This window comes from Cervus elaphus, chromosome 17, assembly GCF_910594005.1.
Source record: "Cervus elaphus chromosome 17, mCerEla1.1, whole genome shotgun sequence".
NCBI classification, from domain to species: Eukaryota; Metazoa; Chordata; class Mammalia; order Artiodactyla; family Cervidae; genus Cervus; species Cervus elaphus.
In genome coordinates, this window is record NC_057831.1 from 8,269,492 (window position 1) to 8,284,048 (window position 14,557).

Sequence of the window (14,557 nt, forward strand, 5' to 3'; positions counted from 1 at the left end):
CACACTGAGGAAACCAGATCTGAAAGAGACACGTGCACCCCAATGTTCATCGCAGCACTGTTTATAATAGCCAGGACATGGAAGCAACCTAGATGCCCATCAGCAGATGAATGGATAAGGAAGCTGTGGTACATATACACCATGGAATATTACTCAGCCGTTAAAAAGAATTCATTTGAATCAGTTCCAATGAGATGGATGAAACTGGAGCCCATTATACAGAGTGAAGTAAGCCAGAAAGATAAAGAACATTACAGCATACTAACACATATATATGGAATTTAGAAAGATGGTAACGATAACCCTATATGCAAAACAGAAAAAGAGACACAGAAATACAGAACAGACTTTCGAACTCTGTGGGAGAAGGTGAGGGTGGGATGTTTCGAAAGAACAGCATGTATACTATCTATGGTGAAACAGATCACCAGCCCAGGTGGGATGCATGAGACAAGTGCTCGGGCCTGGTGCACTGGGAAGACCCAGAGGAATCGGGTGGAGAGGGAGGTGGGAGAGGGGACTGGGATGGGGAATACGTGTAAATCTATGGCTGATTCATATCAATGTATGACAAAACCCACTGAAATGTTGTGAAGTAATTAGCCTCCAACTAATAAAAATTAAAAAATAAATAAATAAATAAATAAATAAACTATCACAAATTGATGACCTCAAAAAAAAAAAAATCTCAAGGTGATCTTATAGAACAAGTTTTGAAAAAGGTCTGCCTAGAAGATAATATCCAGACCGAACAACTCGACATGCAAAACTTGCCAGAACCTTGACTTAATATTCTTGAAAAGTGGTAAGAGTGCAGGCTCAAGAATCAGGCCGATCCCAGTTCAAATCCCAATACTGCCATTTAATCCTGTGAAACCTTGGCCTTGATTACTCTCCTATTACATGCCACAGGTTCCTTATCTATAAATGGCAATGACTGTGCCTTCCTTGAAGGGTTATTATAAAGGATTGCATGAGAGAACCAATGAAAAAGAAAAAAAAAGAAAAAAAAAAAGACTCAGCATTCAGGAAATGAAGATCATGGCATCTGGTCCCATCACTTCATGGCAAATAGATGGGGAAACAGTGGGAACAGTGACATACTTCATTTTTGGGGGCTCCAAAGTCACTGCAGATGGTGACTGCAGCCATGAAATGGAAAGCACCCTGCTTCTTGGAAGACAAGCTATGACCGACCTAGATAGCACATAAAGCATAAAAAGCAGCGACATGACTTTGCCAACAAAGGTCCGTCTAGTCAAAGCTATGGCTTTTCCAGTAGTCATGTATGGATGGGAGAGTTGGACTATCAAGAAAGCTGGGCACCAAAGAATTGATGCTTTTGAACTGTGGTGTTGGAGAGGACTCTTGAGAGTCTCTTGGACTGTGAGGAGATCCAACCTGTCAATCCTAAAGGAAATCAGTCCTGAATGTTCATTGGAAGGACTGATGCTGAAGCTGAAACTCCGGTACTTTGGCCACCTGATGCAAAGAGCCGACTCATTGGAGGGGACCCTGATGCTGGGAAAGACTGAAGGTGGGAGGAGAGGGGGATGGCAGAGGATGAGATGGTTGGATGGCATCACCAACTCAATGGACATGAGTTTGAGTAGGCTCCAGGAGTTGGTGATGGACAGGGAAGCCTGGCATGTTGCAGTCCATGGGGTCGCAAAGAGTTGGCCATGACTGAGCGACTGGTGAACTGGTGAACATCTATAATTCAATAGTTGGTGTCATTTCTAGACTATACTTGATTTATAAAAGTATTATTTTGTTAGGCTTGAAAGATCAACACCATCATCTAAGCTATAGCGTAGAAGATAATGACTTTCTCCACTACAACTTGGTAATATTAATGGCAAAAAATATAGGCTTTGGTAAATCGTGTAGTAATTCATATATAGCCATGAATGTCCCACTGAAGCTCCTCCTGCTTGTGATATCTGAGTAGCTAGCCACAGAGGATTTTCCACAATATTAGCAGAATTGTAAAGTTTCCTCTGATGGAAAGAAGCTTACATGGTTGGTCAAGGATGGCAATTGCCCAGTGAAATGTGTAAATAATGAAATGTGCTAGAGGAGTTGAGGTGTCTTCTTCATTTGGACCTGATAACCAGTTTTGCTTTTCCCTAGCTACACATTGACAACAGTGTATTGGGAAATCAGAATCAGTTTTATGTGATTATTGTGTATATATCACCCAAGGAATGCCTGCATATCTTATTGGTGTACATAAATCTACTTTCAAATTAGACTGATAGAGTTGCTTATAGAACACATGAGAATATGTAATATTTTTATGGGTCATACTGAATATGTAAATGATATGAAAAGAGATTGTGTGGATACTATTAAAATAATCAAGTCTACAAAAGTCTTAAATCACTGAATATTTATGCTTCTTAAGGTAGTATTTTTGCCCTTGAGGTTTTATTTTTAAGAAACCAGAATAAATAAGAGTCCCTGTTTGGCGTTTAAAAAAAAAAAAGAAAGCTGAGTGCCAAAGAACTGATGCTTTTGAAACTGTGGTGTTGGAGAAGACTCTTAAGACTCCCTTGGACTGTAAGGAGATCCAACCAGTCCATCCTAAAGGAAATCAGTCCTGAATATTCATTGGAAGGACTGATGCTGAAGCTGAAGCTCCAATACTTTGGCCATGTGATGCAAAGAACTCATTTGAAAATATCCTGATGCTGGGAAAGATTGAGGGTGAGAGGAGAAGAGGATGACAGAGGATGAGATGGTTGGATGACATCACCAGCTCAATGCACATGAGTATGAGTAAGCTCTGAGAGTTGGTGATGGACAGGGAAACTGGCACGCTGCAGTCCATGGGGTTGCAAAGAATCAGACACAACTGAGCGACCGAACTGAACTGATACTCCAATGATTTTTTTTAATGAAGTCATATGGTATGTATTCTTTGTGTTTAGCTTTTTTCACACAAATAATATTTCAAAGATTCGCTAATGTGATTGTGTCTGTGGTTTATTACTACTTTCACTACGCCCATAGTGTCTCATTATATGAAATTAACTACAATTTGTTTTCACATTTCCTGTTGATGAACTTTTGGGTTATTTCCAGTCTTTTATGAGTTGTTTGTAGTCTGACATTTTCTTCCTTAAATTGTGAAGTCCGATTTGGGTTGTTGAATTGTTATCAATCAGAATTGTACCACTGTGTTCTGACTATCTAGAAGAGGCAGGGGTGAGGGAACTTTTTCCAGTTCCTGTTCTTCCCACAATGTCAACCTTTTCTCTTGAGTCAGTGCTTGCTCTCAGATCCTTGGAGACCAGAGGGCTATCTGAGCTGTACTTGCAGTTCACATTGTTAAAGGAAGTGGTTCCACTGTCGGGCCAAAGGTGGACAAACTTCAGTTCCAAGGGCGCTTCTTTCTCAGATGGCATGCTAAGTCACTTCAGTCATGTCCAACTCTTTGTGACCCCATGGACTTTAGCCCACTAGGATCCTCTGTCCATGGGATTCTCTGGGCAACAATACTGGAATGGGTTGCCATGCCCTCCTCCAGGGGATCTTCCTGACCCAAAGATCAAACCTGCGTCTTCTCCATCTCCTGCATTGTCAGGACTCTTTACCGCTAGCGTCAATTTAATCACCCTTTCTACTGAAATCATTATATTCTCAACTTCCGTGCTTTGCCTGATGCTCTACTGGAACAAAACTAATGTAAGCGTTCTTTTTATACAAAACTTTTTGTGAACTTGTGAACTAATTTGGGGGATGGGGTGGGGATATACCTAGATGTACACTTGCAAAGTCAAAGGTGAAACTGAAGTCGCTCAGTCGTGTTTGACTCTGCGACCCCATGGCCTGGTGCCTACCAGGTTCCACCATCCATGGGATTTTCCAGGCAAGAATACTGGAGTGGATTGCCATTTCCTTCTCCAGGAGGTCTTCCCGACCCAGGGATTGAACCCGGGTCTCCTTCATTGTAGGCACTGTAGGCAGACGCTTTACTGTCTGAGTCACAAAGGGAACTAACAAGTCAAAGGTATGTGTATGTTTAAACATTACAGTTCAGTTCAGTCAGTTTATTGACGGAATAAACTGCAAAATGCAGAAAATGTCAGCTTGGACTTAAAAGCAAGACCCAGTAATACAATTTATAATTGGGTCTTGTTTTATAAGCAACCTGACATTAAGCCATTAAAAATTACGATGCAGAGGACTTCCCTGGTAGTGCAGTTGATAAGAATGCACCTGCCAATGCAGGGGACAGCAGTTTGATCCCTGGTCTAAGAAGATTCCACATGCTATGGAGAAACTAAGCCTCGATATTTGTATAATTATAAAATTATAATTATAATCTATCAATATTTATATAATTATTGATATAACTGATTTATGACTTTCATTTTTATATTTATCCACGTGTTCATCCTTTTCTGTGTTCTTTGTTTTCTTACTAAATATCCAACTTTCCAACTGGGAAAATTCTCTTCATTCTAAAAAAAACTTCTTTAACCTACTGTTCAGGCATGTCTGCTAGTGAAGAATAACCTCGTAATTTTTCTGAAGCCATTTTTACTTCATTTTAATTGTAGTAGATATTTTTATTAGGTAAAGAATTGTGAATTGACATCCTTTTAGCATTTAAAAGATGTTATTCCATTTCTCTAGCTTCTGTGTATTTAGTCAATCATCCATCTTTCTTAATCAGGACTATTTCTAGGGTTTTTCTCTTTATCTTTAGTTTTCAACAGCTTGACTATGATTTACCTTGGCAAGATTTTCTTTGTGTTTATCCTGCCTGGTATTCAGCAGGCTTCTTAATTCTGGGGTGTGAGACTTTAATCAGCTTTGAAAACGTCTAGGCTATTTTCTCTTCATATTTTATTTTCCTGCCCATTCTCCTTCTTTCTTGGGACATAAATTACATGCACACTAGGCCAGGTTATATTTTCCTCCCAGATCTTGCTTTTCTATTCAGTAATTTTTTAGTTGTCTTATCCTACATGCTTTAGATTATTTCTATTGATCTGTTACTAATGCTTTCTTCTGTTTCAGTTACCCTGGTGTAAATCCAATCCAATTAATTCTGCATGTCACTTCTCTTAAATTAATAAACTTTGTTTTCTAGGGCAGTTTTAAGTTCACAGCAAAATTGAGCTTATTCAGTAAAATTCCCACAGAGGAGAACCGGGGAGAGTGGAATTCTCCTTCAGATTCAGATGTAACATGTCCACCCCAGTGTGGCTGTTTTACCCTTGTCCTCACAGTTTTTCTTTGACCATGACAAGCCTATTACATTTGCTAGCAATTCACAGACTAACCCAGAAATGCAAGCTGGCACTGACTTGTCAAAGACAGAGAAGGTCTGTCTATGTTTGGAATTTATTTAGACTTACTTGACTCTACAACTTTTTGATAGCTTAAAATACAAACACTAATTTTTAGTTTATCCATTCTCACCTATATGGTGAAATCAGTGGTCTTTTAAACCCTCTACAACCTCACCAGAAATGTAAAACAGTGTTTGATACACTTGACCACTTACTCATCTTTCCTAGCACATACGATGTCAATTGATGAAAATATTCAAATTTTCCTTTGCCCGTACTTTTCACTTTTCCTAATGTTGTTATTCCTCAGGGCTCTTTCTTCTACCCTATCCTTTTCTCATTATCTTTTCTCTCTCAGAATGATCTTATTGACTCTCATCCATTCGTGATCCCAAAAGCCATTCTCTGCCTAAGTTGAGGGACCACATAATAGCTTTAAGCCTTTCTGAAACACAGAATAGCTTTTCAGATTAGAGACTTTAAAGACCACAGAATAAATGACTCCAGTTTCTGAAGAACTGTAAAGAGTAAGATTTTAGGGCAGAGGAAAAAATAGTTCATACTAATTGAAAATCATCTCTTTAAAAATTTCACCATAATTTTTATTATAAGGAATCACTCACAAATTTTATACAGATTCCTTAATCATCATATGATTTAGAAATATAATTTCCTTTTAAGGAGAGAATCATAGTTTTACAAATGAAAAAGTGAGGTCTTAGAGTGGTTAAAGCACCTTTGTGAATAATTTTCAAGAATCACATTAAAAATTGCAATTGGTCCATGAAACTATATGCATGATGCAACACAGATTTAGTAAACTGGAGCATAATACAATAACTATTTCTTAGGAAAACAAGTATAATGAAGATAAAATGATACCTTTTTTTAGACCATAAACCTGTTTCTTGTTAGACCTGCCATTATGTTTAGACCCTGGAAGTATATACTAATGCTTAATATTATAGAAAAGGAACTTCTACTATTTTATTGTCATTTGTGAAACTCAAATCAAATTCTGCAGTAAAGCTTCCCATCCACTAGATAATTTTGTCTCTCTTATAGATCAGAATAATCAAACATTCAAAATTTTAAAATTTAAGCATAAATGCCTCACATACATTACAAATGAATTATTAAAAATATATGCCATCTCAACTTTTGAAAGTTATATTGCATAAGTCTGCCCAGTGAAAATATCCAAGCAGGGTCCTACATAATCTCAGATTCAAAGCCATCCAAACAAACATAAAACAGTGACCTTGTTATGTAAATACGAAGTCTAGTAAATTCATTACTAGACTCTCCTTTCAAATATACTCAGACCAAACAGTTAGACCAAATAGACTCAGAAATTCTGGAGCTACTATTTCACAGTCGTTTTGCTTTCCAACTCTGATACAAAACTATATTTAATTATTGATATTGCTTAAACTTAACTAATATTTGAATCACAGAATTCCTGAGCCTGAACTTCTAAAACCATGAACATTTATAATCCCTGAAAATTTCAGAATAACAAAACACCTTAAATTTGCATTAAAGTATTTAAACAGAAATAACATATAATATGTGTTATTTAGCTTCAATTATACCTTGGTGGTGGTTTAGCCACTAAGTCATATCCAACTCTTGTGATTCCGTGGCCTGTAGCCTGCCAGGCTCCTCTGTCCATGGGATTCTCCAGGCAAGAATACTGGAGTGGGTTGCCATTTCCTTCTCCAGGGGATCTTCCCAACCCAGGAATCGAACCCAGGTCTCCTGCATTGCAGGCAGATGATTTACCAACTGAGCTATGAGGGAAGCCCAATTACACCTTAAATTTAATCAATTATCTAATTGAAAATTCACATTCCAGGGATAGTCACCTAGCATTATATGAGAAAGATCACACTTTAGAGACAGCTATTCTACAAACTTCAGCTTTCTTTCTTTGTGACCAATACTAGATTTTTAATGATTAAAATAATGAGTAACAAAGCAGGGTCTCATTTGTGAAATGAATCCTTGTGTTGTCAGCATGATAGATATTAAAAATGTGTTTTCAATGGTAACAATAGTGGTATTCCAGACATGTGGGTTACCTAAACTTTTAAGACACTCCTGCACTTGCATAAAAGTATAGTAATCTAGGAAGCCCTAGTACCTGAATCTTGGGATACAGAGCTTAAGGCTTAGTTATTAATTGCTCTGGGATCCAGACCCTAGAGTGAAGAATTCTGTTTTCCTTTCATCAGATATAAAATCAGCCAAATCCTACCTTCGGCACATTCTTGCAACTGTTTTAAGCAAATGACTCATTTGAAAAGACCCTGATGATGGGGAAGATTGAAGGCAGGAGGAGAAGGGGATAACAGGGGATGAGATGGTTGGATGGCATCACCAACTCGATGAACATGAGTTTGAGTAAGCTCCAGGAGTTGGTGATGGAGGGAAGCCAGGTGTGCTGCAGTCCCTGGTCGCAAAGAGTCGGACACGACTGAGCAACTGAGCTGAACTGAACTGAAATGCTTTATTGAAGATGGTCTTGAAAGTGAGAGTGTTAGTCACTCAGTCGTGACCCCATGGGCTGCAGCCTACCAGGCTCCTCTGTCCATGGAACTCTCCAGGCAAGAATACTGGAGTGGGTTGCCATTAGGACACCTAAAAAAGAGAGCAGGAACATAATCAAACTGACAGAAAATGCTGTATATACAGTTTTGTTCACACGTGGTAATCTATATCTGTTCAATAATTTAGTTTAAGATTTGCATTCACTATAATTCAGTAATGCTGCTGCTGTTAAGTGGCTTCAGTCATGTCCGACTCTGTGGGACCCCATAGACGGCAGCCCACCAGGCTCCCCTGTCCCTGGGATTCTCCAGGCAAGAACACTGGAGTGAAAGTGAAGTCACTCAGTCCTGTCCGACTCGTAGCGACCCCATGGATTGCAGCCTACCAGGCTCCTCCGTCCATGGGGATTTCCAGGCAAGAGTACTGGAGTGGGGTGCCATTGCCTTCTCCAAATTCAGTAATGAGGTCAGGGGGAAAAAGCTGAACATCACCTCACCAAAAACTTTCTGACAGTTATCAATGTGTTCTAAAGGAGACTTAATAACTGAACTCTGTCAATTCTGTTTGCATCAATATAGTTCCAGCAGTGGAAGCTTTCATAAGACTCACTTCTTAAGCTTCTATGAGAAGCTACGAACTAACACATAGAGAGGCTCTAGCAACTAAGCACTACTTATGAAGGTGTAAAGGTTTTCAGCAGTAAAGACAACATGTTAAGTGGGAGTTCAGGGGCCTCCGTAGCCTTAATTTTGCACATAAACTATGAATGAAGACAGCACGCACAATATAGGAGGGGACAGTGAAAGGAGTAAAGGAGAGCAACAGATCTATGCATTATAGACTGTTTGAAATTCACAAATGGGTTTTAAGTTAAGGATAGAATACCTACATAGAAACACTTTCCCTTACGCTATAGGCTGTTTATAATAGCCAGGACATGGAAGCAACCTAGATGCCCATCAGCAGATGAATGGATAAAGAAGCTGTGGTACATATACACCATGGAATATTACTCAGCCGTTAAAAAGAATTCATTTGAATCAGTTCTAATGAGATGGATGAAACTGGAGCCCATTATACAGAGTGAAGTAAGCCAGAAAGATAAAGAACATTACAGCATACTAACATATATATATGGAATTTAGAAAGATGGTAACGACAACCCTATATGCAAAACAGAAAAAGAGACACAGAAGTACAGAACAGACTTTTGAACTCTGTGGGAGAAGGTGAGGGTGGGATGTTTCGAAAGAACAGCATGTATACTATCTATGGTGAAACAGATCACCAGCCCAGGTGGGATGCATGAGACAAGTGCTCGAACCTGGTGCACTGGGAAGACCCAGAGGAATCGGGTGGAGAGGGAGGTGGGAGGGGGGATCGGGATGGGGAATACGTGTAAATCTATTGCTGATTCATGTCAATGTATGACAAAACCCACTGAAAACAAACAAACAAACAAACAAACAAAAACTTATAAATAGCTTGACAAATCACAAAAAGAAACTGTACACTGATGCCCTCAAAAGCAAGCAGAATTTTCCTGAAGTCATTTAACTTTCAGAAATCCATACTATGTGTTTAGTCACAGCTGTTTACAGAGCATTTAGTCATAGAAGGCCTACACTGAACATTCTGCTTCCCGACACAGTACCTGAACATTTTCCTTCAAGCACCAGTATTACCTAATATCCAGACTGTGATTTCTCTCTAGTCCTCTTCTTTCTTTGGGTTTCTGTTTTAGAGCAGTGATAGTTAAAGCCTTTTCTACAATGGTCTTTGAGCAATTGGTTTAATTTCTCTCACAGGAACATGAAATGGAAAAGGGGAAAAGAAGAACAGGACTTTGCTTCAAGTAGAGAATCAAAAATAATTACTATTATGATATTTTCTTTGTGTCCAAGAGTATATAAAGCAATTCCAAAAAGATATATTCTGTACTTTTTTATCGTTCAAAAGAAAAAAAAAAATTCTGATTAACTTATGCTCCCCCTCCCACACAACAAAAGAAAAGGAAAGAATCTTATCTCACTATACCAGAGGTAGAGCTCAACAAACTTCAAGAAGAGGGGGGATTTTCCTGGTGGTACAATGGTTAAGACTTTGTTTTCTAATGCAGGGGGTATGGGTTCAGTCTCTGGTTGGGGAGCTAAGATCCCGCACGATGCAAGGTCAAAAAACCAAAACATAAAACAGAAATAATATTGTAACAATAAAGACTTTAAAAAATGGTCCTCATCAAAAAGGAAATCTTGAAAAAAAATAAGAGGGGACCTTAGTAGAAGGTGTTTATGAAGTCTTAATCAGAGTCACACTGTCATAAATTACTCCGTTTTAGCTACTTTCTTTCTTGTGCGTATCCACTAGAGATTCATATTTTTAAAGTGAAGAATCATTTTGTTGGCATTGATGAGGTCATTTATCCATTCCTATGATGTGATGGTGGGGCATGTTTTATGCTAGGCAAACAAAAACAAGAGCTCCCACCCACGTACTGAAGGGAGAGAAAGACAACATGCTTGTACACAAATTCAAGTGTATCCGAAAAAAAACAAAAGCAAAACGTGGATGTATAGTCATACCATCTAGTCAACTGTTAAAAATATTTGACTAAAGACAGAGAAGTGTTTTGTTGACATCTTTAGTCCTTGATTATAAATCTCCCTAAACAGTTGAAGTTAAGATGGAGAGACATTTGCCATTATGGATCCTAGATCAAACTGATTAGTGTGTGCTTTTGAATTTGAAAATTTTAAGTCAAATCTTTAGGTTTATTTTTAAACACTGAAAAAAAAGGGAAAATCAGTGTTACTAAGAGTGTTTCATGCATTTTAAGAACAGATATTGGGTTTTATAATATCTCACAAGGAAACTGCTATAATGATGATGAAATGGCAACTCAAGAAAATAAATTCTGCAGATTCTCACTGAATACTTTTAATCTATACAAGGCACTACAAATAAGCAAAAGCTGTCTCTTGAAACACTTAAAACATAATGAGAAGTATAAACTAGAGTCTCAAATAATCATGAAAGTGAAAGTGAAGTCGCTCAGTCGTGTCCGACTCTGCAATCCCATAGACTGTAGCCCACCAGGCTCCTCCATCCATGGGATTCTCCAGGCAAGAATACTGGAGTGGGTTTCCATTTCCTTCTCCAGGGGATCTTCTCGACCCAGGGATTGAACCCAGGTCTTCTGCATTGCAGGCAGACACTTTAACCTCTGAGCCACCAGGGTAGAAACTTATAAATAAAATGGCATATTGGAAAAAAAAATAGGGAACGATTAAAAATAATTAAGAGTCCTAATTTAATTTAGGAGTGAGAAAAATGTAAAATCAAGAGTTAAACAAACCATCAACATTTTCTTATTACCTACTCTTTATTGGGACTTTATATTTATCACCACATTTAATCCTTGACACCATACTTTTGATAGATACTTTTGTCCCAAATTCACAAACTGAGGCACACAGTGACCCAACAACTTACCCAATGTCACCCAGTTGTCAAGTTGCCTAGTTCTCCCTGATTATTAAACTTCTCACTGGTTCCTGGAGATAGAGTTTGAAATACATGATAACAGAAAGTCTGTGCTTTTAAATAAGGGTTCAACAAAATCTACCCTATATTTCAGTGCTTGGGTTTGCTATCAGAGAGTTACAAAGAGTAAGACAGAATTGTAAACCAAGTATGTTTTTGTCTTTTACTAAAAGAAACCAAATTGGAAGAACTTCTGGTTAGAAAGGTTGGATGAAAAAGCAGCTATCAACAATTATTTCATTCAAAGCCCAGTTGAAACAAAGAACAAATTTTTTAAAAATAAGGGAGGAATTTCTGATTGTCTTATTAATAGAGTAAGACCCTAGCAGGCAATCTCCTCAGAAAACAACTGTAAAACCCTACAGAAAGCAATTATCTGAAGGCACTGAGAACGAACAGGACAGAGACTCTTGTGCTATATAAGCACCCGAAGGAGGAGAGAGAAGCTACACCCAGAAAATTTCCACTTTTCTGGTCCGTTATCAAGAAGCTATCTGAGCATCTCATAACAGGACAGCTGCCAGCGGACAGAATTTAGCTCTTTCTGGCCAAGCGAACAAGAAAACGGAAGTCATGCAAATAACGGACGCTGAGGAAAGTGGAAACAGATGAGTGGGAAAGTGGGAATTATATATGTGAACCAGTTACCTACTGCTATGTATTAAATTACCTCAAAACTTAACTGCTGAAAAAAGCTAACATCCATTACCTCACACAATTTCTGAGTCACATATGTCTTATTCAGTGAGAGAGGGAACTAAACAAGTGTGGAAATGCAAGGGAGTGAGAATCATTGGAGGCCATGTTGGCAGCTGGCTACATTATGTGTTCATTTCCTCATCTTTCAGAACAGGGAATTTATTAATAGTGTCCAAAGTTGAAGCAGGAGGTTACATTATAACAACTCCAAATTTAAAATAGTTTTTAAATAGCCAGGAAGTAATAAAGAGGCTTATTTTCAAGTGTATGTAATTCATTTTGGTAACTAAATCAGAATCATTTGTGTCATTTATCAATAATTTATACCAAAGTTATTTGATACTGTAACAAGTTGTCTCAGTAAATTGTATGGTTTTTATGGAATGATGTGACATATTATAGAATTTCTCTATGGAAATTAATCTTGTTTTATAAATATAATATCTAGTCTTTTATTTTAGCATCAATGTGAAGAATGATAAATCTTTAAAATCTATTTTACAAACTTTAAGATTAAGAAACTTACAATTATGGAGAATGTGTGGAAATAATTTAGGGCACTGACATGTCAAGGCAAAAATAGGAAAAGGAAAAGTCACTCTTCTGCAGTATGAAAAAAATTCCCTTTGTCTGACATCTGAACTCTTCCATTCTCTACATGGATCCTATCATCCCATCACATTTCCCATTTTTTCCCAAAAGAGGTCTTCATTCTTTGAGATCAATGTCCTTCTGTCAGAAACATGCTATTTATCAGGATGGGGAACACATGTAAAACCATGGTTGACTCATGTCAATGTACGGCAAAAACCACTACAATAATGTCAAGTAATTAGCCTCCAACTAATAAAAATAAATGAAAAACAATTTATTAAAATTTTGGAGTTGTTAAATAATGTAACCCCATGTTTAAACTCTGGAAAGTATTAACAAATCCCTTGATGTGAAGGATGAGAAAATGAACACAGAGCATAGCCAGCTGCCAAAATGGTCTTCCAATTTTCTACATCGGTTCATGTTACATCCTTTAAAGGAATCTGATTTAAAGTATGGACCTTCTCCCTTAATTTTTCTTAACATCTCTTCCTCTCCCAAAGCCTTAGGTTCTTACTATAGAATCTTCCCTATTCACCCTTCTCCAACTTACGGGTTTTCCAAAGCAAAAGTAATATTCTTAACCACCACTTGCTTAAATGAGAGAAAGGGTATGACTTTTGACCAAAAGGACCCTATCACAACAGAAATACCCTGCGTGTCAGACAAATATAAGGAACCTTTGCACCTTTTCATCTTGCTACATCCCTGCTACAGTCATCCAAGATTCTGCCTGTGAAGCATACTTAAGGGAGAGAACTCAGAGGCTGGTCTCATAGGATGAAGTGATAGTCTCTAAAGTCCATTGGTTTTGATTAGCTTTCTACTTTCTACTGCCCTGAAAGGTTGTTATTTCATTAAAAAAAAAAAAATTTAAATAATTTCTCCTCTGGTTACTAGCAAGCAAGAAAAGTGTGGTAAAGTCATATATTACCTGGATTTTATGCAATGGAATGTTACAGAACTTAACATTTATCCATTCAGTCATTCCATAAAAATTTATTGACAATGACTTTGTGCCAATCACTATACTAAATCCTGAAACTCACTGATAGACAACAGAAGAAAAATCTCTGTTCTCACAGAATTTGTACTCTGATGAACGGTTCATTCCCCTAGCAATATCAACTGGTGTTCCAACTATACATTCTGGAATAAATAAAACACCTGTGGGAGGATTTATTTTTCAAAGATGGCTCCAACGCTGTCTCCCACTTTTAATAAAATGTGACTCTGATACTCCTCCAGAACAGGAGGTTTAGTAGGGTGACCAATTCATCCTGGTCTGCCTGGAATTTGTCTGGTTTTACCACTGAAAGCCTTGTGCCCAAGAAATCCTTTAACCCATGCAAAACAAACAGACAAACAAAAACAAACCTGAGGCCTTGGTCACCTGAGATTTGTCTTTCCTCCCCTTGATCTAGACAGCCTATGACTACATCAAAAAGAACATGCGTGATTTACAAAACTAAGACATAGAGACAACAGAGCATTCACTCACTTGGAACCTGGTACCAAGCTCTGAGGAAGCCCAAACCAGCCCACGTGAAGAGACCTCATGGAAAGATCACAAAGCTACACAGATGCCAGTCAACAGATCAGCTGAGGTCCTGGCTAACAGTCCAAATCAACCACCAAAAGCATAAGTTTTCATATGACTCAAGCCCTCAGCCATCAAGTCACTCCCGGCTTTCAAGTATTCCCAGTTCAGACATTGTAGAGCAGTGAGAAGTCAGTCCAGCTGTGGCCTTTCAACTTCCTGACCCAAACAGACACAGAAAGATAATGGTTGCTGTCATTTTAAGTCACTAAGTACAGGGATTATTTGCCATTCAGGAATAGAGAAGTGAGACACTTTCCCA

General features: G+C 38.1%; 1 long non-coding RNA gene across 1 annotated transcript in view; it reads right to left on the reverse strand.

Moving 5' to 3' along the window:
• The window catches only part of LOC122673621, a 75,250-nt gene that overhangs the window by 25,683 nt on the left and 35,010 nt on the right, over nt 1-14,557 (reverse strand). The window lies entirely within an intron of this gene.